At 34.7% G+C, this 26,794-nt stretch overlaps 1 long non-coding RNA gene across 1 annotated transcript; it reads left to right on the forward strand.

Annotated features, from left to right (window-relative positions):
- The first annotated feature begins 11,668 nt into the window (after positions 1-11,668).
- Positions 11,669-24,844, forward strand: LOC140636244 (uncharacterized). Its single transcript, XR_012033540.1, has 3 exons — positions 11,669-11,852; positions 17,008-17,096; positions 22,724-24,844. It is a non-coding gene; the product is annotated as an uncharacterized lncRNA (long non-coding RNA).
- Positions 24,845-26,794: the final 1,950 nt, after the last annotated feature.

Below are 26,794 nucleotides of genomic sequence, written 5' to 3' on the forward strand. Positions count from 1 at the left end.
AAATAAATAAATAAATAAATAAAATATTAAAAATATATATATAAAGCAAAACAAATATTATTTTCCTCTATTTTTAAAATATTTTAACACCAACAAACCTCTTTACCAAAGTAGATTAATGTGTTTGCTTTCTTTCCATTCACTTGCACAGGCCATGTCCTCTGCTCTTTCCCTGCCAAAACATAGCTCAAAACCTTCATCATAAATCATTGGTGATTGACCCAAATGTGAGCAATATCTGACACAAATCAATGGGCACATGAGTTTATGTTGGAGAATATGAAGAGTGATGAGAAAATAGAGGAATTAGTTATGTTATGTCCTACTTCTTTAGTCTTTATTTCATCTAAGTTTATAATCTTTGTGATGTGCATTTAAGTGAAAAATTACACAGATTTTAAATTAAGGAACTAGCACTAGGAAATAAATTTTAATAAAAATAATTTTAAAAATATGCAGAGATGAAAATCATAGAAAATGTGTACTAAAGAAGTAATTTCTTGGGAAAATATTAATGTTCAGATGTATATTTATTTTTTTCTGTATAACTCCCTCTCCCAGGATGGATTGTGACAAAAGATATATGTTCAATAAACACAGGCCGACTGAATGACTGAATGGGTAAATCATGTAGAGCTAAGTATAAATTAATCTTGTAACTGAAATTAATGATATAACAATTACTTAAATTTGGGCTGCAAATAAAAACATCAAGAATTCCTTTGTATGATGACTTTTCCACTGCCTGTAAAATAAATCCAATGCCTTACCCTGGCATCCAAAGCCTCTCATACCATGGATCTAATTTTATACAAAGCTTGCATTACTATCGTGGCTAGTATTATGGGCAATTTCCTTGCACTTGGTCATGTCTTGTGTTATTCAGCCTTCAAGCATGCACTGCTTTACTTTCATCCTCCTACGACTCCTACTCATTAAATTATATATGTGTGTATGTGCATGTGTGTACACACACAAATGTGTAGTTATATGTTGATGTATATATAGGCTTGATTGTATTTACATGGTATATTTAAGGAAATCAATAGTCAGAAGACAATTGAGTACATATGGGAGAAAGAGAAGGAAACAACTAGTGAATAGTTTTTGAGGATTTAGGAGAAAATGAGCTCAAAAGTATAAGAGGGATAATTAGCTTTGAAGGGTGGAAGTATTCCATTCAACTGAGACTAATAGGCAATGATGGGGATTGGGGAAGATATGAAGATCATTAGCTTGAGAATAGGACTTTCACTATATTAACTCTGAGAAAATGAGTTTGTGTTTTCTCTATGAGTTATGGGGAATGTCCTCTTTAGAGTGAGGGAAGCATAGATGGGCTTAGATATTATGTTGTCATTGAGAAATATCTGGAAAATATTAATGTCCTAAAGGCACTAGGAACTACATATATTAGAAATGAATTAGAAATTTCCCCTAAAATTTTTATATTCTGATTAATAACCCCAGTTTCCATTCAATCAAGTGAGAAAATTATCACAGCCCATTTCTTTTTTCTTATCTCCATATTGAAAAAAAAATAGCATCTATTTTCATGGATTTGTAGATTGGCTTAAGGGGGCTGAACTAGGCAGGACATGCATGGGTAGTTTTGCTGATCTTAGCTATGATCACTCATGTGTTTGTAACATGATAGCCCTGGCTGGTGGATTTGTTTCGTGTATTTTTCATCCTCCACTAAACCAGCAAGTCATTCTCATGGTGCTGACAGAGGTGCGTGAGGATAAGCATAGCCATGCGAGTGTTTTCAAGTTCATGCCTATTAATATTGCATTTGCCAATGCAAGTTCTATGGCTAAGACCAGAGTTGAGATAGGGAGCCCTAAAAAGTTACATGGCAAAAGGCATACATGCAAGAAACAGTAAAGAATTGGGAGCTGCATGACAAAGGACAAAGACTTTGTCAAAAACAAGGCAAAGACAAGAAGCAATGAAGAATTGGGAGTATTAATACAATTTATCACTAAGAAATAGATCATACTTTCATTCAACATGTGTACCACGGTACATAAAGCTGAAAAGATCAATGCTTTTGGAATTTAAACAAACCTGGTTTCATATCTTGGCTCTTCTCTTTATCTGCTCACTTTTGATAACTATAAAATGAGGATAAGTAATAATACCTACCCTGTTATTCTCCTACAACTTTATTGAGATATAATTGACATGTACAATTGTATAAGTTTAAGGTGTACTACTTGTTCATTTAATACACTTATATGTTGGAAAATCATTGACATCATAGCTCTAGCTAACACTTCCATCATGTCACAGAATTATCATATTTTTAAAAAAAATATTTATTTATTAGAGAGAGAGAGAGAAAGCATGAGCAGGAGTGGGGGCACAGACAGAGGAAGAGGGAGAAGCAGACTTCCTGCTGAACAGGGAGGCCAACACGGGGCTCAATTCCAGGACCCCGAGATCATGACTTAAGCTGAAGGCAGATGCTTATCTGACTAAGCCACTCAGGCACCCTTTTTTATGAGAACATTTATCTACTTTCAAGACTATAATACAATATTATTAGCTAAAATTACCATACTAAAGCTTCAATCCCCAGGACTGGAAGTTTGTACTCTTTGACCAGTAGTATCTCCCCATCTTCCCCACCCCTTAACCCCTGATAACTACCACTCTTCTTCCTGTTGCTATGAGATCAGCTTTACAGATTTCACATATAAGTATCATACAGTATTTTTCACTCTCTGTCTCATTTATTTCACTTAGCATATTGTCCTCGAGATTCATTCAAGTTGTCACAAATGATAGGATTCCCTCCTTTCTTATGACTAAATGAAACCCTTTGCCTCATACCATAAAGCTCAATACATACATCTCAACCTCTTTATTTATTCATTTATTGATAGACTTGAATGTTGTTTCCATATCTTGGGTATTCTGAATAAAGCTGCAACAAATATGGGGATGTAGATTAAAACTGCAATAAATGTGGGAATATCTCTTTGAGATACTATTTTCATTTCCTTTGAATAAATACCCAGAAGTAGAATTGCCAGATCATATAGTAGCTCTATTTTTAATTTTTGGAGGAACCTCTATACTATTTTCTATGGTGGCGATACCAATTTATATTCCCACCAACAATGCACAAGTGCTCCCTTTCTCCACATTCTCTCCATCACTTGTTTATCTCTTGACTTTTTGATGATATCTATTTATCAAGTGTGAGATTATCTTTCTTTGTGGATTTTATTTGTGCTTCTCTGATGATTAGTGACATTGAGAATCTTTTCATGTACCTGTTGGCCATTTATATGTCTTCTCTAAAAAAAAAAAATCAGTTCTTCTGCCCACTTTTAACTATTTGTTTGTGTGGTTTTTGCTACTGAGTTGTGTGAGGTATTTATATATTCTGAATTAACTCCTTATCAGATATATGGTTTGCAAATACTTTTCTTTTTGTTGATCGTTTCTTTTGCTATGTAGAAGCATTTGGTTTGATGTAGCTCCACTTATTTATTTTTTTCTTTTATTGCTTGTGCTTTTCATGTAATATCCAAAATAATCATTGACAATGCCAATGTCAAGGAGATTTTTGTCTATGTTTTCTTCTAGGAATTATATAGATTCAGATCTTAGGTTTAAATCTTTAAACCATTTTGAGTTATCTTTTGTAAATGGTGTAAAAAAAGTGTTGAATTTCATCTTTCTACATCTGGTTATTCAGTTTTCCTACTTATTGAAGAGACTATCCTTTCACACTGTATATTCTTGGTTTCTTTGTTATAAATTAATTGAGTATATATGCATGGGTTGATTTTTCTTTCTCTATTCTGTTCTCTTGGCCTATATGTCTATTTTTAAACCAGTAGCAGGCAATTTTGATTACAATAGCTTGTAATATAGTTCAAAATCAAGAAGTATGATGCTTTCAGCTTTGTTCTTTCTCAGAGTTTCTTTGGCCGTTAAGGGTCTTTTGTGGCTCCATATAAATGTTAGAATTGTTTTTCTATTTCTGTGAAAAATGACAACTGAATTGTATTGAATCTATAGATGGCTTTGGGTAGTGTGGACGTTTTAACAATATTCCTTCCTCCAATTCCTGAACATATCTTTCTATTTGTGTTTTCTTCAATTTCTCTCATCAAAGTCTTGGTCTTAAAGTTTTCATTGTGCAGATCTTTCACCTCTTTGGTTAGATTTATTCCTCAGTATTTTACTGTTCTTGATGCTATTGTGAATGAGATTGTTTCCTTTGTTTTTCTATTATTTTGCTGTTAGTGTATAGAAATGCAAATGACTTATGCTTGCTGATTTTGTATTCTGCAGCTTCACTGAATTTGGCAATTAGCACTAATAATTTTTTAGTGGAGTCTTTAGGATTTCCTATATATAAGATCATGTCATCTAAAGGGCACAAGAGTGGCTTAGTCAGTTAAGTGTCTGCCTTTGGCTCATGTCATGATCTTGGGCTCCTGAGATGGAGCCCCGAATTGGACTTCCTGCTTAGTGGGGAGTCTGCTTCTTCCTCTCCCTCTGCCCTCCCCCTGCTATCTATCTATCTATCTATCTATCTATCTATCTATCTATCTATCTATCATCTCTCTCAAATAAAAAATAAAATCTTAAAAAAAGATCGTGTCATTTACAAATAAAAAGTTTTCCTTCTTCCTTTTCAATTTTGGTGTCTTCTATTTCTTTGTCTTCCTGATTGCTCTAACTAAGACTTCCAGTGCTGCGTTGAATAGGACTGGTGGAGTGGTCCCCCTTATCTTGTTCCTGATCCTAGAGGAAAACTTCCAACCTTTCAGTATTGAGCATAAGATTGTCTGTGGCCTTGTCATATAAGACTTTTATCATATAGTCTAACTCAATTTGTTGAGCATTTTTTATCATTAAAGGATGCTATATTGTGTCGGATTTTTGTGCATCTATTGAGATAATTGTATGTTTTTTAAAAGTTTTATTTTATGAATATGGCATATCATACATATTGATTGTCATATGTTGAACCATTCTTGCATTCTGGGGGTAAGTTACACTGAATCGTGGTGTATAACTTTTTTAATACACTGTTGAATTTGGTTTGCTAACACGTTGTTGGGAATTTTTGCATCTATATTCACTTAAGATATTCATCTGTGATTTTGTTTTCTTGTAGTATCCTTATCTGGCTTTGGTATCAGGATAATGCTGGCCTCAGGAAATTTTATCTCCACGACTAGACTAATTCATATTTGGATATTCTTAAGTCTTTGCTAACTTGGCCTATTCCTACTATCTATCTGCTCACTGCTTTCTGTGCTCTCAAACAGGCTTGCATGGATACATAATTCCTGCCTAGAGTATTGCTGCTAGTCCCTATTTCATCATTGTCTCATTTTCTATCCCAGACTCCTTATCTGGGGTAGAACTGAATATTCTTTCCAAGAGGAATTCTGCTAACAATGGTTGAGATAATACATTTTTGACCTTCGATACATTTGTCTATGTGCCTATCACCTCCATTTGAGCTTGTCTTCCTTAAGAGGTGTTTTTCATGTCATATATTTAGCATCAAGTACATGGTAGATAGTAAAAAAAAAATGTTAAATAAACAAAAATATGCATTTTTCAGGTCTCGTATTTCAGGTCTAATTATGTTGCAGAAATATATTACAAGACTACAGCTAAAGTAAAAAAAAAAAAAACTGACCTCATGCTGGTGAAGTATAAGCAAGAAGCTACTTTCTTTTAATATCTTTTCTGGATTGAAATACCTTATCTTGCTGAATAGTGGACTCTATTAATGATCGAGTCCCATAATTTTTAAGTCTTATCAAGTCTATTTTAAAACTTTAATTTCTACCTCCAGGATAGGCTAGACCTTTAAAAGAGAAGTGGAGAGACGGCTTTTATTGTTCTCCAAACACTGTCTTCTTCTTTTTGCCTATGCCTCTCCAAAGATGTTTCCTTTTGTTATTGCCCTTGGCAAGTAAGCTGTTCATTTCTTTTTAATTATTCCTCACTTTAACTCACTTATTTTAAAAATCCCAAATGAGCAACTGTGAAGCTGCTGGGCCCTTTTTGTGTGTTATCACTGTCTATTTAGATGAGTAAGCATCAGACATAAGAGAGTCAATTCTGAACAGCTTCTTTGGGCATCTGTAGTCTCCACAAAGATTCGTTGGGACTTAGCTACCTTCTAGCTGACAGCATCAATCCTCCTTTTCCTAATATCCAAATAGATTCCCTCCATTCTTCAGTGATGTCCACTAATCCTGTATCCTTATTTTCATTGACTTTTTGGGAACTAAAAATCCAAGACAGTGATCCTTACTCTCTTTCCCTGGACTCACCACTATTTCCTCAGAAATCTTAAAACATAAGAAAGCCCAAAATTAAATTGTCTAACAAAATGAAGAGAGAAATTATAGCTACTTTGAGATATTTTCCAAATGAAATTCTCTTATGGTCAATATAATGAACAATAATATATCAGTTATGTATTAAATAAGACAGCATGTCACATATTTAATATTGCTAAGATTTATTCTTTTAGGGTTTAAGGCTATGCAGACAGATGTCAAAGGAAAAAAGCTTGACTTTGTGAACCTCTCCTTTTTAATGTTTAATTCCATCCCTATTTTAAAGGAAATTTAATTTAAGAGAATTATATCCATATGATTCAAGTTCATTTGTATTTAACTGATCAATGTGTTGTTTTACAAGGCCTGTTTGATGTCAAGAAAGCAAAGTGAGTCCCTCTTCCCCCTAGGCTTTGAAATGCATTTTTTCCCCTTAGAAGTATTTGGCAGTTTATAAATCCCAACTACCAAAGACTGAACTTGGGTTTAAAATTCAGAGCATTAAAACATGGAACAACATCCAAAAGGGCAGTAAATTTCAATTGAGAAAATAGTCTTTAACTTAATGATTTTTCATGTCTTTCTGCTTATTTTAATTTTTAATTACAAAACTAATTTCTTAAGCAAAAAAAATTCTTAGTGAAAGCATTAGAGAAAAGAGAGCTCTATCATATTAGAAAAAGAAGAGTAATAAATAATTCATTAGATAAGAGAACTTTGAAAAGTTGGTGTCTTTCCCTGTTTTAATTATCTCCTTCTATGAAGAGGAAACATGTTATATTGAGAAAAACATGGACTTTGAAGTGGGACAGTTTATGTTCCTCTGACTTAAAAGACACAGGACTTCAGAAGAGTTTCAACCTTAGTTTCATCATTTAAAAAATGTGATAATATCACTAATATCTGAATATATTCAATATGAATTCATGACTTTCCTTATTCCTAAATTTTCCTTTACTTACGTGTTTTTGTTATGTACTATAAAGACTATCAGTCTTAAAGCTGATTGTGTGTTCTTCATTGATTTTAGTGCAGGGATGTTCAAAAGTATACTTCAAAACAATTTTTAACAACTCTAAAGGAACACATCATTTTATTTTTATGTACTGATTTTAACTTTTTCTAGTCTTGATTTTCTTTGATTCCTGTAACAATTTATCATTGTTTTGAATCAGAAATATTTTTTAAGGTTTTTTGATTAGTCAGGTTGAAAACATATGGACAGATGCACACATACATACATAAACAGTTCTGAAGCTATACCTATACTGTGCAGAGGAGCTACAACTTACCTTGAGAATTCAGACTATATAATGGAGCAAGGACAGAATATCTGAACAAAAGTGATCGAGGCCATGTTCATATTTAAAGATAATATTAATCTCTCCCATCCATGATTTACCAAAACATTTTTAAACTTACCTTAAAAATTCTTTTTCTTTCTAATATATATCCATGTTGCCACAGTTTTACATGGTAACTGACTAACCCCCAAATTCACATAGTTCAAGTTATATAAGCAATCAGTGAGTACTATATAAGACGTTTTTGCAGGCTTATAGGGAAACAAATATCTCAGATACCATGTTTGTAACAATTCTACTTGGGTTGGGACAAGAAGAGAGAAGCAGCTGTCTCTCTTCAAGATTTCTTTTTTCTTATATTTTTCTCCTTGGCCTCAATTTATTATGGTTATCATATTGCCAAGTCAGCAAGAGGAAGAGAATCAACATTGATCAAATAAAAAGAAATGGTTACCAATGAGAGTATTCCTACTGTCAATATGACTAGAGTTTCAAGAATCTAGGCCCCAGGAAAATAAAAACATTTGACTCATTGGTCAATATTCTAGTCCAGAAAACCATGAAGTTTAATGTAGGAGGAGATACAGGTTAAAATTAGATCAAATTTAGGAATTCTGGAAGCAGAAGATCCATTTCCTAAACCACTTTTTATGTTCTAGCAGATTTTTCTTCTCTTCAATTACCTTTCTTTGTCTTATTCCCTCATGGAATAAGCCCTTCTGACCTTTCAGTGACTATATTGCTAGTGCTGATGTGTTTGAAGTAAGGAAATAGGATATTTAGGAGCTGTAATTATGTTATTTACAGCTGTCACTGTATACTACGACATATCCTAGAATGTGTAAATACAGTAGGATCTCTTATCCCAATTCCGTTTAAACAACCTGCCAGATTAATCAGTGCTCTCATTTCCTAACTTAAAACATAGTAACCAAGACCAATAATCCAGTTAGCAGGCAACTTGTTAGTATAGCTACACATTTCTCTTAGCCATTAAGTTGTACTTAAAAAAAGACAGTGCCGATACCAGATATAGTTAGTATTATAATTAGCTAAATAGTTAATGAATGAATGAATGAATGAATAAATAAACAAACAATGTAAATAAACCAATGGGATATAAGTATGACAAGAAAGGCTATTTCAATTAATTGGAATGATTTGGAAAAATCTCAAAGGTGAGTCACTAAAACAAAACAAAATAAAACAAATAGCATTGAATTAGATGTGGGTGAGAGAACTAGAAAAATACATTAAGATTGCATCATCTTTCTTTGTAAAAATCCCCTGTGTTAACTAACTTGTTTGCTTAACTGACCAACCAGTGGTCCCAACTGTGCTGTTTAAGATACGTACTCTAAGTATTTGGTGATGGAATGAAAATAATTGATTCAATTCATTCATCCAAACCAATGGAACAGACGCTCAGTAAGCAGTTGATTGTATCAGGGCACATTTGCTCTCTTTCCAGTCTTAGACAGTGTCTGATTAGGCACAGCTCAACTGTACCCAGCCATGCATTTCTGAAGCCATAAAAATGAGCATTATGCATAAATATTACTCTTTTCAAGAGATATTTTTAAATAGAAGATTTTTGAAATTTAGCTCAGATTTTGGAGTGTTTTCTTTTTAGTCTCAAAGCAAGTAACGGTTTTATATTCCTTCACTCTCATATAGTGACCCCTTTTGATTTCCTTCTTGCTGTCAAAGGCATCCCAGTAATACACACTGGATATCTAGAGATCCTTGGAACCCTCCTTCCATTGCACACATAACACTTGTGCATAGTTGGATTCTCTGGGTTTAGACTCCTTATCTGATACCACTCACATCTTTCTGTTTCTTTCTATTCTTAAATCTTGTTAGGCTCTTGATTTTCTATGGAAGACACAAAAATATCAATTGGTTTATATGTGTAAATAGGCATAGAGATGGTAGAAATATGTCCAGAAATAATCCAACAAGGAAAACATGTATGAGAAAACACTATCTAATTTCAGCCCTGTTATATTTGAGCATGTTCTTTTTTTTCCGTTCGCCTAACCAAGTCAATCCTCCCAATAGCATGTTTCCTACCCAAGGCCTTGCACATGGCTCCTTGTGATGGGGCCAGGGGAAGCTTTATTCCAACGTCTCATAACATCTTTTCAGCTCTAGCTCACCATTGAATCACTTAAGTTCCCATTCTGCTTAAAGCTCCATAGCCATAAGCTAGCTTGCCCAATTTCCCTTCCCTAAGTTTATCTTCTAAAATCCTGATGAGTATGGTTCTCTTCATCCAGCTTTCCTAAGGTAAGTAATAAGAACAAGCTTTCTGAAGGAAATGGTATCCAAAGTAAATTTAACAAGTAAAAGTCAAACACGATCTTTAAGGAAAAAGGAAAGATAGATATCTCTGTCAACTCAGTCGTATTGACAGACTTTCATGTGAACACGGTGCTTCTGTTAACATTAAAATTCTCTTCTTTCTCTCCAGTTTGGCTCTGTGAGATCACATTTATTTCCATAGCATTAAATACCATCTATAGGATGAACACTCTCCTTTGAGTATATAACTTTATTCTAAATTCCTCTTTAAGATTTTCATTTGGATGTCTCACAGATCTCACACTTAATACATCCCATACTGAACCCTTAATTTCCCTGAAAGTTTATGTTTCACTGATAACTTTCCTTTCTCAGTAAATGACATGACCATCCACACTATAGGCACGATCCGATCCCAAATCTAGGAGTCATCTTTGATTATTATCATCCAAACCAATATGCCAACAAATCCCAAAATTAGGTCTCCAGGGTAGATCTCAAATCTATCCACTTCCTTCTATTTTTTTAAAAGATTTTATTTATTTATTCATGACAAACACACACACAGAGAGAGAGAGAGAGAGGGGCAGAGACACAGGCAGAGGGAGAAGGAGGCCACACAGAGAGCCTGACGTGGGACTCGATCCCGGGTCTCCAGGATCACACCTTGGGCCTATGGTGGCGCTAAACTGCTGAGCCACCGGGGCCGCCCTATCCACTTCTTTCTAATCCACTGTCACATTTTATATTCTTCATAGGAATTATTCTTATGAGAATTATTATCATCATCATTATTATTATTTTGCTTTATTGTCCATTTGCCCCAACTAGAATGCAAACTCCTAGAGAGCAAGGCTTCAATCTGTACTGTCCATTTGCAAATTGTAAGGGCTTTAAAAAAATGACATACAATAGATGTTCATTAATAACTATCGACTGATTGGGTATTGCTATCCAAGGCAAAGTTGCCATCATCCTCCCCTGGATTTCTGCATTGGCCATTCCATATTCTTACTCTTATACTTTCAAAGCCATTCTCCACACAGCGAACAAAATGAACTTTCTATGGTAACAGAATGTTTAACAGGAACATTTACTGTTACCTTAGAAAAAGCATAATGGCCTTGGGCCAGAGGCCACAAACTAAATAATAAACAAAAAACAGGCACCAAAATCCAAAAAGAGTACCCCTAAACCGAGTCTGACTAATTAGGTGCTTATGGTGAACTACCAGGACCGTCCTGACCAACATCAGTTCCTTCATCAGCCTCCTGCTACCAGATATTTCGAGCCAAGAGTTGTTGGCCTAATAGGAATTACAGTGACTTTGGTGTGGAAAGAGAAAAAGTATGTTCCCAGCATCATAGAGCCAAGTTGGTCTGTATCCTACCCAAAGATGCTTGTTCAGCTTAAGGGAATACAACTGTAAGTGGGAGTTTAGGAATCTGAGGGGCAGGATGAAAGTGGATTCCTCATGTGTCTGGACATAGCCATGGACAAACTCCTCTAGAGCCCTTTGAAGGGTTCACAATACCTCTGAAAATTCCAGCACTGGAAGTTCTGCCCTGAAGAGGGCATCGAGGCCCAGTTCCTGGTGACCAGTGAAGCAGCAAAAACTACTGATAGGCGAAGCAAAATAGACCGTGGAAAGAAAGGTCTGGAGTTTGTCCCACAACCACTGAACCACTCCCCTCGCCCCCAACTGACTCTGTGCCTTCAGGGAGCTGGTTCCAGCCCACTCTCAAATCAAGGGAGAAGATGCAGGCTACAAATCTGAGAACAAAGATTTAAACTGGCCTAGACTTTAGAATCTGAAAGTGAGGGGTTTGATCAGGGTTTTTGTTTGTTTTCAAAGGAACACAAAAGAAGGAGGTACCAGACTATGATCAAAGAATAGACCAAACTCAAGGTAAAGTTATATGATCAATCAATAAATTAGAAAATAAAATCAGGTTATTCCATGCTTTTGCTCAAAACTCTACGGCTTTCTATTACTTTTAGAAAAAGTCAATTTCTTGGTCTGGCAGTGCTGGGTCATCTGGACCCTGGCAATTTGTACATTTAGCCTAAACTCTGTTTTCTAGCCAGACTGGCATTCTGGCTTCCAGTTCCTACCACCTTCTTTTTCATCTCAGTGGGCTTTTGTCATACTTTTCCACTAACTGCATTGTCCTCCTCTGAAGCTTTTTAAGACCTACTCCACTAGGATTTAAAAGGATCTTTTCAACTGCTTTATGTGACATCTTTCACCCCTGCTTGCACCACCACCGATCTTCCCATTCCCCAAATACATCCTCATTTCCTAACATAGTACCCAACACGAAGTACACGTGCAATGAATAGGCAATAAATAAAAGACTTCTATACTTACCACCGTGAACAAAAAATGACCAGAAACTTCATGTCTCCTATAACTTTTTAATAGAATCTACTTTTCAAACCTCTTTCTTGGAAGAGATTGGCATTTCTGATAAAATATTTTATTTTCTGATGGAGCTAAATGACATTATGACCAAATAAGAAGTTAACAACTCACCCATCCAGCTGACTCTCAGCTGACCATGACCTTTTACCTTATTTGTTTTTCCTTATCTTTCCCCTACCTATTATTATCTAACTATTCCCTTGTCACCAAAAGAACATCTTTTTGGAGAAGAAATTTTGAAACAGACCTGCATGATGCTCTCATTTTGCAGCAGGCTGGAAATAAACATTGAAATGTACAAATAATAATTTGTCAAAAAATATTTTTGAATTATTGGAAGTATTTCACAAATGTTTGCTTGCCTCATGGGGACCCATTCAAGTAAAGCTAGTGCCATGACTGAATTGAAGTTTTAAAAAGACCCAACAAATTTGATGTTACGATGATTTGTGTCTCTCCAATTTTCTTTTTTTTTTTTTTTTTGATGCTGTGATCAATTAGTGAAGTTTTGCTGCTACTCAGCAAACGGAGCTCATTTTCAGAGTCCTTGTTTATTAAAGTTTTGTAGCTTTCTTAAGGATGTTTGTTCTGTTGAATTTGGGATCAGTCCAAACTCAGGATTTGAATTATGGTTTTGGTCAGGAGGTAAACAAACTTCAGAGTGAGAGTCTACAGAAGTGGTTTGATATTGGGGGGGGGGGGGTCTCCATGGGGAGCCAGGGCTTTACAAACGGTTTCTTGTCAGTGCTTTATGTCTGAAGAATTCCTGGATCTTTGAAGAATCACATGACTAATTATAGTTGACCACTGTTTTATATTTGAGAAATCTCATGATTGTTTTTGAAGAATCCCATGGCGGGGATTATATTGTGAGTGAAAAATGACCAACTCTTTAGAAAGGCTGGGATGGTTGTGTAATTAATTCAGAAATGTTTTGGCTGTGGGAAGTTATTTTGTGTTTTGCCTGCAGGGCTTTTGTTTGTGTATGTGTTTATGTCTGTTTTTGCAATTATCTTTAGCTAATTGTATAATTGCTTCAGCAGTTTTTTGTATATTTGCCTGTCTCTGAAAGTAGTTATTTAGAGCCCTTTATTTTGATGGTCAATGAGATTCTTTGGGCAGTCTTATACTTAGAAGTTAGATCCTCACCTAACGAATTGCATAGAGAATTAGAATAAGGAATTCTAAGGGTTTTTAGACTTTCCTTTTTTCATATACACTTTAACAATGATTAGCTAACCATTCTCTTCTATGGAAAAATGTCCCTACTAAAGAACATTTTGATTTGGCCTCTTCAGCCTTTTCTTCTTGTCGCATTCTTGAAATGAAGCATTTATATATGCACTGGTTTCTCTATGTAGCTAAAATGTATTGTTGTTTGACATTTATTTTGTTCTGTTTCATTCTCATTTGTATGTCCACTTACTGAAATGAGTTTTGCAACTCTATTTTCTCAAAGAGTATAAACTCCTTAATGTCAGAGACTTTATTCATCATTTACCTCTGACACATAGTAGATACTCAGTAAATATTTATCATATAATTTAGGTCTACCTTTTTCACATTGTATCCAATGTTCAGCGCAAAGCTTACAATACGGAGAATAACTCGTTTTTGAATGAAAGATCTAAAATGAATTCTTGTAATCTACATAAATCTCATCTAGTGCCTACATAAATTTGTCTACCTACATAAATGTCTTTGCTGATACATTAACATGAACTGGAAACAATTTTCTACATCACCTTTCTTCACTTTCTTTTCTGACTACAGTCAACCACTCATCAACAAACTATCTGGAGTCCTAATGTTTACTCTAGTTTTAATATCAGCTTCTGGTCCCTTTAGTTTGTAGAATTCTTGAATTATCCTCTTTCCTTTTTGGACTTGGCTCTAGCTCAGCTCTTGGTTCTGTTTACCTGTCTGGCTTTGCTGCCTTAGGTGTTTTCTCTCCAAACCATAATCTAAGCCTTGAATCTGTGGGAATCCACAGCCTAACATACTGATACTATTTCCAGAAATTAGGTACTAGGGAATAAAAAAAGTAGACTTGGTTGTCAACTGATGACACAAAATCCCAAAAAATTTTCCATGTAATGACAGGACATAAATCCTACACTTTTTAATGAAAATGACCTTCTATAAAAATTCATAGCTTTAAAATTTCAAAAAGTTTTAGTACCTTACAAAAAATAAGTCTTAATTTACCTTCAAGATAAACTAATTTTCTTACTCCACAATTACCCAGAAACAAAATAAATAAGTCTTTATTTATAAAAATATGATGCAAATATTTTTTAGAATAAGGACAAAAACAACTTTTATTTTAAAGTATGATATTCAAAATAACTAAAATGTGTGTTTATCAGTTGATAAGCCTTAGAACGTGCATTGTCCTATGTATCATTGTCCTATTTGTTACTTTATTGAAAATCCAGGAATTTTTCTTAATGTTTCAAGTTTTTATTTAAATCCTAGTTGGTTAATGTCCAGTATAAGATAGATGAAGGTAAGGGACTTTGGGCCTATGATTTCAAGGACAAATTGTACTATATAGTAATATAAAAAAAGTTTTTTCATTAAGGACAGACTTGCAACCCTGAAAAACAAATTGTCCTTAGTAAAACATTTATTTTATAAATTTGTCTATGGAGTTGACAGTCTTTAAAATTATTTTGTTTATAAGAAAAAATATAAATATATATTTGCGATTATTTCTTTGCCTCACATTGTAGCCACAGTACTTGTTGCATCTCTCATCCTCTCATTTTTTCTTAGAATATTTCTGCTACTCCATCAAAACTGCTCTTGTCAAAGTCAACAGTGACCTCTGTGCCTCTAAACCTGATACTAATTTGTCATTACACAAATTATTTGACTTCTCAACAGCATTGGCACAGTTTATCATTCCCTAGTCCCTGATAAACTTTCTTCTCTTAACTTGAGGATATCATTCTCTTTTCTGATTTTATTCCTATATCCCTTGTCTCTCCTCAGTCACCTATTTCTTTCAAATCTCTGCTGTTCTAAAATTCCAGAGCTCCTTTTGGTCCTCTTTTTCATCTACTTTCTTGTCCCTCTTATCCCTTGATGGTCTTGTCCAGCATTATGAAATTTAGTGTCCAGATATGTCTCTCCAGACCTCTTTTCCAAGCTTCAACTTCATTTCTCCATCCAACTTTCTGGGCTCTTACCCTATTGTAAAATAGATATTTCACATTTTTTTTTTTTTTTTTTTTTTTTTTTTTAATTTTTATTTATTTATGATAGTCACAGAGAGAAAGAGAGAGGCAGAGACACAGACAGAGGGAGAAGCAGGCTCCATGCACCTGGAGCCCGATGTGGGATTCGATCCCGGGTCTCCAGGATCGCGCCCTGGGCCAAAGGCAGGCGCCAAACCACTGCGCCACCCAGGGATCCCGATATTTCACATTTTTCATGTCCCAAACTAAACTCCATTCAACTTCACTGTCTCCAGCTTTTCCCACCTCTATTGATGATAATCATGCTTCCTGGTTGCTCTTTCTCACTCTCACTCTGGCTCACCATGGATTCTTTCTCTCATAACTCACATGTAATTTGTCCTAGCCTTGGAAATAGTCATTCACTGCTGCTATTCTGGCCCCGGGTTTTGTAATTTCTGGCTCAGATTACTGCAATGTCTTCCTAGCTCCTCCGGATGCCTCTACCCTTCTTCTGCTAGAGTGTAATCTCAAAAACAATCAGAGTTATTCATGAAAAATGTATGCCAGGTTATGCCAACCCTCTTCACAAAATTCAACTATTTCACTCAGAATAGAAATCTAAGTTCTTGAAATAGCTTATGAACCCCATATAGGTGTTTTCCATTACATCATTGAATTTATTTCCTTGTGCACTCCCTCTTGTTTGTCGTTAGAGTTAATTTCAACTCCTTTTTATTTTCCAGACACATCAGGCATGCTCTCACTTTAGGGTGTTTGCATTGCCTGAACAGTAGTTTTCCTTTATCTGAGGTTTCAGTTACCTGGGGTCAACTGCGGTTCAGGCAGATGGTCCTCCTCTGACTTATTGTCAGAAGATCAATAGTAGCCTAACGCTATGAAACAATGCCTATGTCATTCACCTCATTTCATCTCATTACAGGCATTTTATCACCTTACAGCATCACAAGAAGAAGGATGAGTAGAATATAGTAAGATATTTTGAGAAAGATATAACTTTTATTACAGAATATTGTTATAACTTCTATTTTATTAGTAGTTATTGTTGTTAATCTCTTACTGTGACTAGTTTATAAGTTAAACTTTATCATAGGCATGTATAGGAAAAAACAGTATACATGAGGCTCAGTACTATCGTGGCTTCAGTCATTCACTGAATTCTTGGAACATGTCCTTTATGGATAAGGGGGACTGCTGTATCTATGTTTTACAGTGCTCTGTCTCCAAGTATTCACTATGTTAACTCCCTCAGCTCTTTCAAATCCTCTTCAAAAACTACTTTCTCAAATGGAGCCTGACGATCTTCTTTAACATGTATCTTTTTCAAATGCTCCTTAGTGCCTTACTTGGCTCCATTCCCTCCACCTTCTTCCCCATATCACTTAATACCTTCTGAAAAGCTAAAAAATTATGTATGTTTATTGTCTGCCTCCTAGCATCAGAATATGAACTCCACAGGAAGTTGTTATCTTCATTGATTGTGTTGCTGTTACATTTCAAGAGCTAGCAAACGTTCTCACAACAAGTAAGTACTTCATAAATATTTTTTACATGACTGCATGAATGATGTATTCAAACACTTTTTCACAAGAGCCATATCCCCAGCAGGCAGCCAAAACTTTATCTTTGAGTGGGAGGAGAAACTGTTAAAAAAATGGAAACATACTGATCTTTGATGTCCTATGTGTAGTGGTATTTGAGACTGAATCCCTTAGATCTTTGTGGAGGACAGTGATATATTGGCTTTCTCTTATTTATTGTATTGACTGATTGAAGCAAAGTAACACCTCAGGGTAATGGCTGGAGTTTCCTCAGGAAAAAGCAGATACTTGTATGAAGAGGTATATCTTGAGAGACATAAGTAATAAGGCTCTGGCCCTACTTACTGGTTCTGACAGAGATAAGAACTTAGATGGTAACTAGATTCTGAGTAGAAGCATGCTGAAAATTGCTTCCATTTTCAGGTAAACAAGTCACTTCCAAGAGCAGGTTCATGAGCTTAAAGTATAGTCATAAAATGAGAGCAGGTAGGGAACTGATCTGATCAGAGGTAGGCACGCTAGGAGCTGGACATAGAAGCACCTATTAGTGGAGCCCTATAAAGGGCTTGCACTTTCAGAATAGAAAAGTAGCACTTTTAGTGCTTAATTATAAATGTATTTATAGTGTCATTAAATTTTTAAAATCTTTCAGCTTTCAGGTAGGTTTTGTTAACTCTTGTGTAGCCTAGATTTTGTTTTCACTATGTAAATTGGAGAAAATAATTTTTTGCCTACATATAAGCCAAAGAAATATAGGGGAGGGCAACTACAGCCTGAGTAAATCCAAATTAAGATGGTGGAGATATCACACTGTAAAAAAGGATAAGTAGAACGTAAGTCTACAACCAGATAGGAGGCTGTGAATGCAAATATGAGCCAGGACAGGTTAGTGGAACATGTTAACACTACCTTGGGATTTCCAGGAAGATTTTTGGAGAAGACTGATGATCCATTAAGCTTTTTATAGAACAATGATAAGGAAGTTCAGGTTTTTATGCTTAGGCAATGAAAAGAAATATGGATGATGAGCTGATTTTTTGAGAAATTAGTATTATATTTAGAATGAAAAACCTTAAATATATGTGTAGGCAGAGTATAAGCATCAAGTTAGAGTGACAAAATTGATGACCTGAGAGAAAATGTCATTGTACGATGGGTAAAAAATAAACAAACAAACGAAACTTAATCAAAGAAAATAATAGAAACAAAGCAAATCTACTTTTGAAACTGTTCAAAGAAAAACAAAAGCTACTATAAGTATGAATGTTAGAATGTAGAGAGATGAGATTTAAGGTAAATCCGAGCCTGGTAACCTCCATTCTTTCAAAAAAGGAGGTAACATTAGCAGAATAAAGAAAGGGAGACAAGATAATTCGTGGAAAATTAGATGAGCTGCTAAAATAAAAAAATAAAAAGAAAAAATATAATCGGATTGAGGAAGAAAAAAATATAATCAGATTGAGGATTTAAACTTGAAAAAAAAAAAAACTTCTCAAGATACTGTAGTGAGGAATAACTTCCTTATCTAATATCTCCAAATGCTTTGCCATCTATCTATGTATAAAGATATATGTAAAACCACAGGTAATAACAATAGTGTATATAAGCAGTTACGGAGACTAATATTCTATTTACCAACAATTTTATAATGTGGCAAATGCTTACAAATATTTTTACACAAAAATATATAAAATTTGGCAAGATATAACTACTCTCCCAGATTTTTATAACTTGTTCCCTTTATTATAAAACTGTATAAATGAGTCAGAGGCACCTTAATGTTGATACCAATACCTTTGTAAAGACAATGGAAGAAATCAAAGTAAATATGCTACAAGCACTCCTTACTTAGGGTTCTGCACAATCCCTGGACGAGGGGAGGTAAGAATGATTCACAGTTTACTGGTGGTGGATGTTGAAGTGAATATTTCTGGATCCCTGTGAGCCATTCTGTCTTTTTTATTGGACTTGCTTACATAAGATATTGTTTCAAAGGCTGTCTTAAGGAAGGATGATAACCATGCTACAAAAATAGAGCAATACAAATTCATAGAAAGTCTGAATATATTTGGCATCTATTAAGACATTAATGATGCATTAATGCAACTTTTTAATTTAAAAATATACATGTTGGGCAGCCCAGGTGGCTTAGCGGTTTAGTGCCACCTTCATCCCAGGGAGTGATCCTGGAGACCCAGGATCGAGTCCCACATTGGGTTCCCTGTATGGAGGCTGCTTCTCCTTCTGCCTGTGTCTCTGCCTCTCTCTCTGTGTGTCTCTAATAAATAAATTTAAAAAAATATTTTAAATAAATAAATAATATACATGTTAATTTTACATTAAATTTTTTATCAGCCATTTCTATATGGATTTAAGTCACTTCTAAACTTCCTTTTTTTCTTCCAAAATTAGTGATTAAGCTCATATGTTTGGACTGACAACTAACTTAATTATCCCTCAAATGACTTCAGGTAGATTTAGCTGAGTAGACTCAGGAACAGAACTTAAACAATTATTTTGAACTCTAGGTAGTCATATCCATACAAAGTACTTGCTTTTCCCATTTAATGGTAAATAATTTCTTGCTAAAATTTTATAATAATTGAATTTAACATGTAAACATATAAATTATTTAGATATGACATTTGTAAAATGATTTTAAAAGTCAACAAGCATCAAGTGAGTAGTCCATAAATGTTAGCTCATTATTTTTAATTCATTATTAGGATTTTTGAAATTCAGACTTGGTACAATTCATTTATTATTTTCAAATTCACATGAATTTCTTCTCTCATTGAGTTTATCATTTTTATGAAGGACTACTTCTAATTTTCACTTTCACTGAATCAATTTCATTTAAATATCAATAAAGATTGCATTGTAATATTTTAACATTTATATGAATAAATAAATTTTATAATCATATGCACTCATTTAAAGGACCACAGGAAATGTTTTTCCATCGTGCCTTCTGCATTATGCTTAATGTAATGTGTGCCCTGCAGAAAGACTTCTTGGGAGCCTGTAGGTCACTGATCTGAGAAACAAATGAGACAGAGGTTGAAAGCAATAAAAATGATGTGCATTATTTATTATTTATTTTATATTTATTTTTAATATTTGCAAATATGCACTGATGGGAGAATCTCTGAGTTTATTTGCAAAAATTAAATGAGAATAATATCAAACACAGATGCTATATAGCTACGATAAATAGAATAATAGTTTTTTATAATTCCCTCAAATGGAAAGAGATCAACAGATACTAAGAAGCAATTAGAAATACTCTCAAATTCTTAGAAGTCAAAAAAACAATTCATAATAAGTTCTTCTACATTTTCTTCCTTCAAAGTAAGAGGATACTTTATATGTACTTTATGTAAGGTAGAACACATTTGCATATATGTTGTCTATTTTATTTTTGTTTTTCTCAATGCTCTATGTGAGAGCTTGCTCTTTGTTGTAATCATGTTATTTTTATGGAGTTCAGGTTGTGTTAAGGAGTTTACCAGACTTTAATGCATATCAGAAATGGTATGAGAACTAAGAATTAGGATCTTGAAACTGCATTTAAAAGATGTTCCACGTTAGGCATAATTTTTTATATATTCTGGTTTTGGGAGAGATCAAGACTACTGTTAAACTGGGAATACAATTAATTAGAAGGCATCAGTGAGTGACTTCTAACAGTTGAGCTGTTTTGATATGATCCACCTCCTGTGATCAGCCTTCCCATAGTCCTCATGCTCTTTTTTTTTTTTTTTTTAAGGATTTTATTTATTTATGCATGAGAGATACAGAGAGAGGCAGAGACATAGGCAGAGGGAGAAGCAGGTTCCTCACATGGAGCCCGATATGGGACTTGATCCTGGGCCCTGGGATCACGACCTGAGCCAAAGGCAGATGCTCACCTGCTAAGCCACCCAGGCGTCCCCCTCACGCTCCTTTTTGCTTCTCCTAAGCCTGTTTTCCAACACTATAATTCTGATCAACGTGTGTCCAGGTCTCTCCCTGTTAGCATCTTTTTTTTTTTTTTTTTATGATAGTCACACACAGAGAGAGAGAGAGAGAGGCAGAGACATAGACGGAGGGAGAAGCAGGGTCCATGGGTCCATGCACCGGGAGCCCGACGTAGGATTCAATCCCGGGTCTCCAGGATCCGCCCTGGGCCAAAGGCAGGCACTAAACCGCTGTGCCACCCAGGGATCCCTCCCTGTTACCATCTTTGAGGAATCAAAAACCCTTGTTCAGTTAGAATGCTTTTGGCTCTAAGAAATAGAATACCCAGCTAAAAGTGGCCTAAACAATGAGAATGTTTCATTAAACTCATACTGCAATAAGCTAGAAGGTAGACAGTTCCAGAGGTGGGCAGTGGCTCTCAGCCTTATGGTGTGTCCTGACCTTTCCTTCAATGGCTGCTGTCTGAGAGTGCCCACCTAGTAGGGGACAACCCGTCATGAGGAGCTACCTCGATGGCTCCAGCTACCAACATGCTGTTACCCATGGTGGAGAGGATTCGAGTGGATATAGCTAGACCACTGGCATTTCACAAACTACCCATTTAGTCCTTTAGTTAATTTGAATAAAACTTTTTCACTTTAACCCTAGATTTATTTTTTTTAATTTGTATTTATTTAAATAATCTCTAGACCTCATGTGGGGCTCAAACTCATTACCTTGCGATCAAGAGCTGCCCACTCCCCTGATTGAGACAGCCTGGCACCCCCTTACCCTTAACTTCTTAAGAGCAAAGGAGAATAGGATTGTCAAACCCTGGTGACCATATTTCTTGAGCAAAAGTTCCCCTTAATACCTAAGTATATATAGAACAGAAAGATAGCTATCACGTTAACTAAAACTGGATGGCATAGATCAAAGGGCTGCCAATGGTGGACAATACTAAATGTCAGTGGTATTTACTCCTAAATTTGCATTGGCTGATGAAAAGCCACATGCATGGTGAATTGAAATACTGCCCCATATGATAAGATTGTCACAGAAATTTCAACATTATGCAAAGCTAAGTTTTCTCAGGGTCATCATGCCAGGTTATCATTTCTCTACCTGTGCTTGAGGGATTATTTTAATAAGTAAAGTCTCCCTAGCCTATCGACACAGTAATTCAAGACCATATCCATTCTCTGGATGTTTCTGAGAGGCCAGATAATCATGGGAGTTTGTTTGTTTATTTTTACAAAGTTTTCATTAGTTGTAAGCCATCATTCAGTGAAACAATTCTGCATTATTAGTGATTGCTCTAAACATTTCTCTCCAAGGCAATTTGACAAAAAATTGGGAAAGCTTCTTTAGAGTAGATTTCTTGGCTGTAGACCAGACTTCAAACATCCTTTTGGCTGTAAGAGCTCCTCAGCACTTACTGTGGATAACTCATTCTAATAATGACTGTACCTGATGTAATCAGGTCAATTGGAAAATTGGAAATAACTCACGGAGTTTAGAACTGTGGAAAAATATGATTTTGAGTGCCCTAATTAATGAGGAGTACAAATTAGGTTGGATCCTGTAAAGGGAGGAGTGCTGATTGGTTTTATTTATGTATTTGTTTATCTATGTATGTATTCATGTGTTTACTTTTATGTGCTTTGAGCAGAAAAACCTTCACTGTGTTCATCGGGGAGTAAAGATGCTGCATATCTCAAAACTGCAACTGAACTGGCTTTTAATATTGAAATGGATTTATTGGCTCAAGTGACTGAAGAACCCAAGGTTATTTGACTTCAGCTGACTTGATCCAGGGCTTAACTGATGTCACAAGGAACTCGTTTCTCTCTCTCCCTCTCTTCCACTTACTCCATTTGAGTATTCTTTTTAGGTCTTAAGCAGTCGCAAAATGAGCTGTGTAGCTCTTGTTGCTATTGTTCTTTTAGGTTGAAATTTAATGAACAGAGAGTGAAGTTCTCCTTTCTAGAACCTCCAGAAAAAGTCTCATTTAATTTCATTGGTTAAAGAAGCACATGAGTAATCTGCCTACCCCTATCAAATCAGTATATGAAATGCTTTGATCGTTTATGCCCGAGTAACCAAGGATAAGGTCAACTCCCTTGGGAACACATGAGATAAGAATGGGGATAGACTTGACCCTAGAAGAGAAACCTACTAAAGAACAAAAAAGAGAAGACTGAATGGTATTTGACACAAACAGAAGTTATTTGTAGCTTCCATATTTTTATTGTTTCTCTCATACATACAAATGTACATGCACACACATTCTTATGTACGTATCTGTAGAAACACACACACACACACACGTCCCATAAATATGCCAAAACTGTTCACATCTCTAAAAAGCATTTGCTGACTCCTTAACCAAGACAAAAGTCTTACTCCATTCCTGTGTACAACTCCAAATGCCAGAGATTTCAACATCATGCCACGTAGTGTCTGCAGGCATCCCATCCCATCCAACATACATGGTAGAAAGATAATAATTAAATATGATAAAATCAACTCCATATGAAATAGGGGAGCATAGGAAATGACACAGTAGTCATCAGGGCACAGCACATATTTTGTCATGCTGGACAGATAGTAAATGATTTAGGCTTTTCTGGCCACATAAAGTCTCTATTGCTTATTCTCCTTAGTTTTACTTTACATTTGAAAAATATAAATGCCACCATAAGCTGTGGGCAGTACACCGACAGACTTATGTGGATACAATTATTAGGCTCATCTCTTTATCCCAAGGTTGCAAAAGTTTCATTGTATTTAAGTACCTCTGATTGGGTCCTCTTTCTATCCCTATTCAAATCACTTTGGCCATAGGAATGGGATGTTCTTCCTTATTAGGTCTAAGTAACTTTCCTGGAAAAAGGGAAAGAACATCGTCCTTACCACATATGGACTGAAGGTGGAAAGGGAAAGTTATGCCTAAATGGAAAAATGGAGTATTGTTATCAGAATAACAATAAGAATAATAACAAACATTTATATATTGCTTGTTATGGGTCAGGCACTTGTAAAAGCTCTTCATAAGCTTTGACATATTTAATTCTCACACTAAATTTAAGAAATATTACTATTACTTTAATCATTTTACAGCTGAGAAAACTGAAGGTAAAGAGGTTAAGTAAATGGCCTAAGGCCTCACAGCTGGATAATGCCAGAGTTATAATGAACCCAGGGTGGCTGGTCGTAAAATCTATCCTTTTATCTAGGGTACTTGCCCATCCAGAAATCCAGAAATCACAATATACCTAAAAGGACTTTAAAACACAAGACTTGATGAAATTACAAAATGATATATTGAGGATGATTAACCCTATATTTTATTTTAAAAGGGATACAATCCACATTAATATCAAATTTAATAAGAATAGGCCCAGTTCCAATATAAGTCTGTAGTTACCACATTAACACAATATAACAAAAGGAATATTTCTATATGATCGCAATTTGTTTATTCATTATTAAGTTGTTGACAGAATTTGGATTGTTTCCAAACACCATCTGTGTTTCTGATCTCTTGGATAAACACCTAAGAGTAGAAAGGCTGGATCATATAGTAGATGGATATTTAACTTTTTAAGGAAACTGCCAAACTGTTTTTCAAGGTGGTTGTACCACTTTTACATTCTTACTAGTATTGAATGAGAGTTCCAGTTCTTTCACATCCTCATCCAAAGTTAGTATGGTCAGTCTTTCTTATTTTATTCCTAATGGTATATCATTATGGTTTAATTTAATTTACTTAATGAAATGATTAATTATATCGAGTATCTTTTTATGTTTATTGCTCATTCATGTATCTTCTTGATAAACTTTCTGTTCCAATATTTGTATGTTTATTGTTGTTTCCTTAAAAATTATTTTGAGTCAGTTATATATTCTAGATACAAGACTTTTTATTACATCCATACTTTGCAAATATTTTCCCCAATTCTATAGCATATCTTTTCATTCTATTTGTGTTTTAAAGAGAAGTATTTAATTTTGATGAAGTCGACTTAATTATTTTATTTTATGGATTGTTATTTTGGTGCTATATCAAAAAAACTTAGCCTGACTCAGGATCAAAAAATGTTTCTTCTATATTCCACTAGTTTTATGTTTTATATTAAGGTAAGTTATCCCATTTTGGTGTTGTGCATGGCATGAGATTGTATATTTAAGTTCATACTTTTGCACTGGACATCTAAATATTTCAGCAGCATTTGTTGAAAAGACATGTATGCAGCTCTGTTTCTGGATTCTTTATTCTTTTTCATTTATCTATTTCTCTACCCTCAAATTAATACAACACTCTCTTGACTCCTGCAGTTTTATAATAAGCCTTGAAGTTAGGCGATGTTAATCTACTAGCTTTGTTCTCTTTCAAAATTAGTTTGCTTATTCTAGGACTTTTATTTATCCATATGAATTTTAGAATCAGATAGTCAATTTTCATAAAAAATGTGTGTTGGAATTTTGATTGAAATTATCTTAAGTCTATAGATCATTTGGAAACAATTTACAACTTAATAATCCTGAGGTTTCTGACTAAGGAAAAACTTTTTTCAGTATTTCATACTCTTTGAAGCTACTGAAAATTTCAGTTCTTTAACCTTGTTTAATTCATATATTTATCTTCATTTTTTGCTGATTTCTTTCCTTATTTTTGTTTGCAGATTTCTTTAGATTTATAATTAGACTTTGTGTCATCTGCAAATTAAGACAGATTTAATTCTTCCTTTCCACTATTGATGTCCTTTATTTTATTTTATTTTTTGCCAAATTATGTCAATTAAAGCCGCCAGTATAATGTTGAATAGAAGTGGTAAAAGGAGACACCCTTAGTTTTTTCCTGATTTTAGAAGGAAATCATTCAGTGATTTACCAGTAAGTATAATGTAAGTAAGTTTTTTGTAGATGGCTTACATCAGGTCAAGACACTCTCTTTGATTCCTAGTTTATTGAGACTTTTTGAACAGTAATACATATTGGAATTGGAAATGGAGATTTTTTTACAGTAAAATTTATAGAACATAAACTATGTATTTTTCTATAATGCCAGTGGGATCAACTTGGTTGAGAGTCTTGCTAAATCTTCTATATTAGATACTCTAATTCTATCAATAATTAAAAGTTATTTTCAATTATTAAGAGATGGAAGTATGAAATCTCTAACAACAATGTGGATTTATTAGTTTCTCCTTGCAGTTTGGCCTGTCTTTGCTTTATGTATTCTAGAGCTCTGATACAAGGAATGGAATACTTCCAATTGTTATATTTTCTTGAGGAATTGTTGCCTTTATCATTATGAAAAGAGCATCTTTATTCCTAGTAACTTTCTCTGCCCTAAAAGTAACATATTTCCTGACTAACATTAACATAGCCATTCTAGGGCAGCCCAGGTGGCTCACCGGTTTACTGCCACCTTCAGCCCAGGGCCTGATCCTGGAGACCAGGGATCAAGTCCCATGTCTGGATCCCTGCATGGAGCCTGCTTCTCCCTCTGCCTGTGTCTCTGCCTCTCTCTCTGTGTCTCTCATGAATAAATAAATAAAATCTTAAAAAAAAAAAACAATAGCCATTCTAGCTTTCTTTTAATAAGACTAACATGGTGTAAGCTTTATATAGTCTTCCTACTTTCTTTGTATTTTCATATTTGAAATGTACTTCTTGTGGTTAACACATTGCCTTGTCTTGCTTTTTTATAGACAAATTTTGTTTTTTAATTGGG

Source organism: Canis lupus, chromosome 7 (assembly GCF_048164855.1).
Source record: "Canis lupus baileyi chromosome 7, mCanLup2.hap1, whole genome shotgun sequence".
NCBI classification, from domain to species: domain Eukaryota; kingdom Metazoa; phylum Chordata; class Mammalia; order Carnivora; family Canidae; genus Canis; species Canis lupus.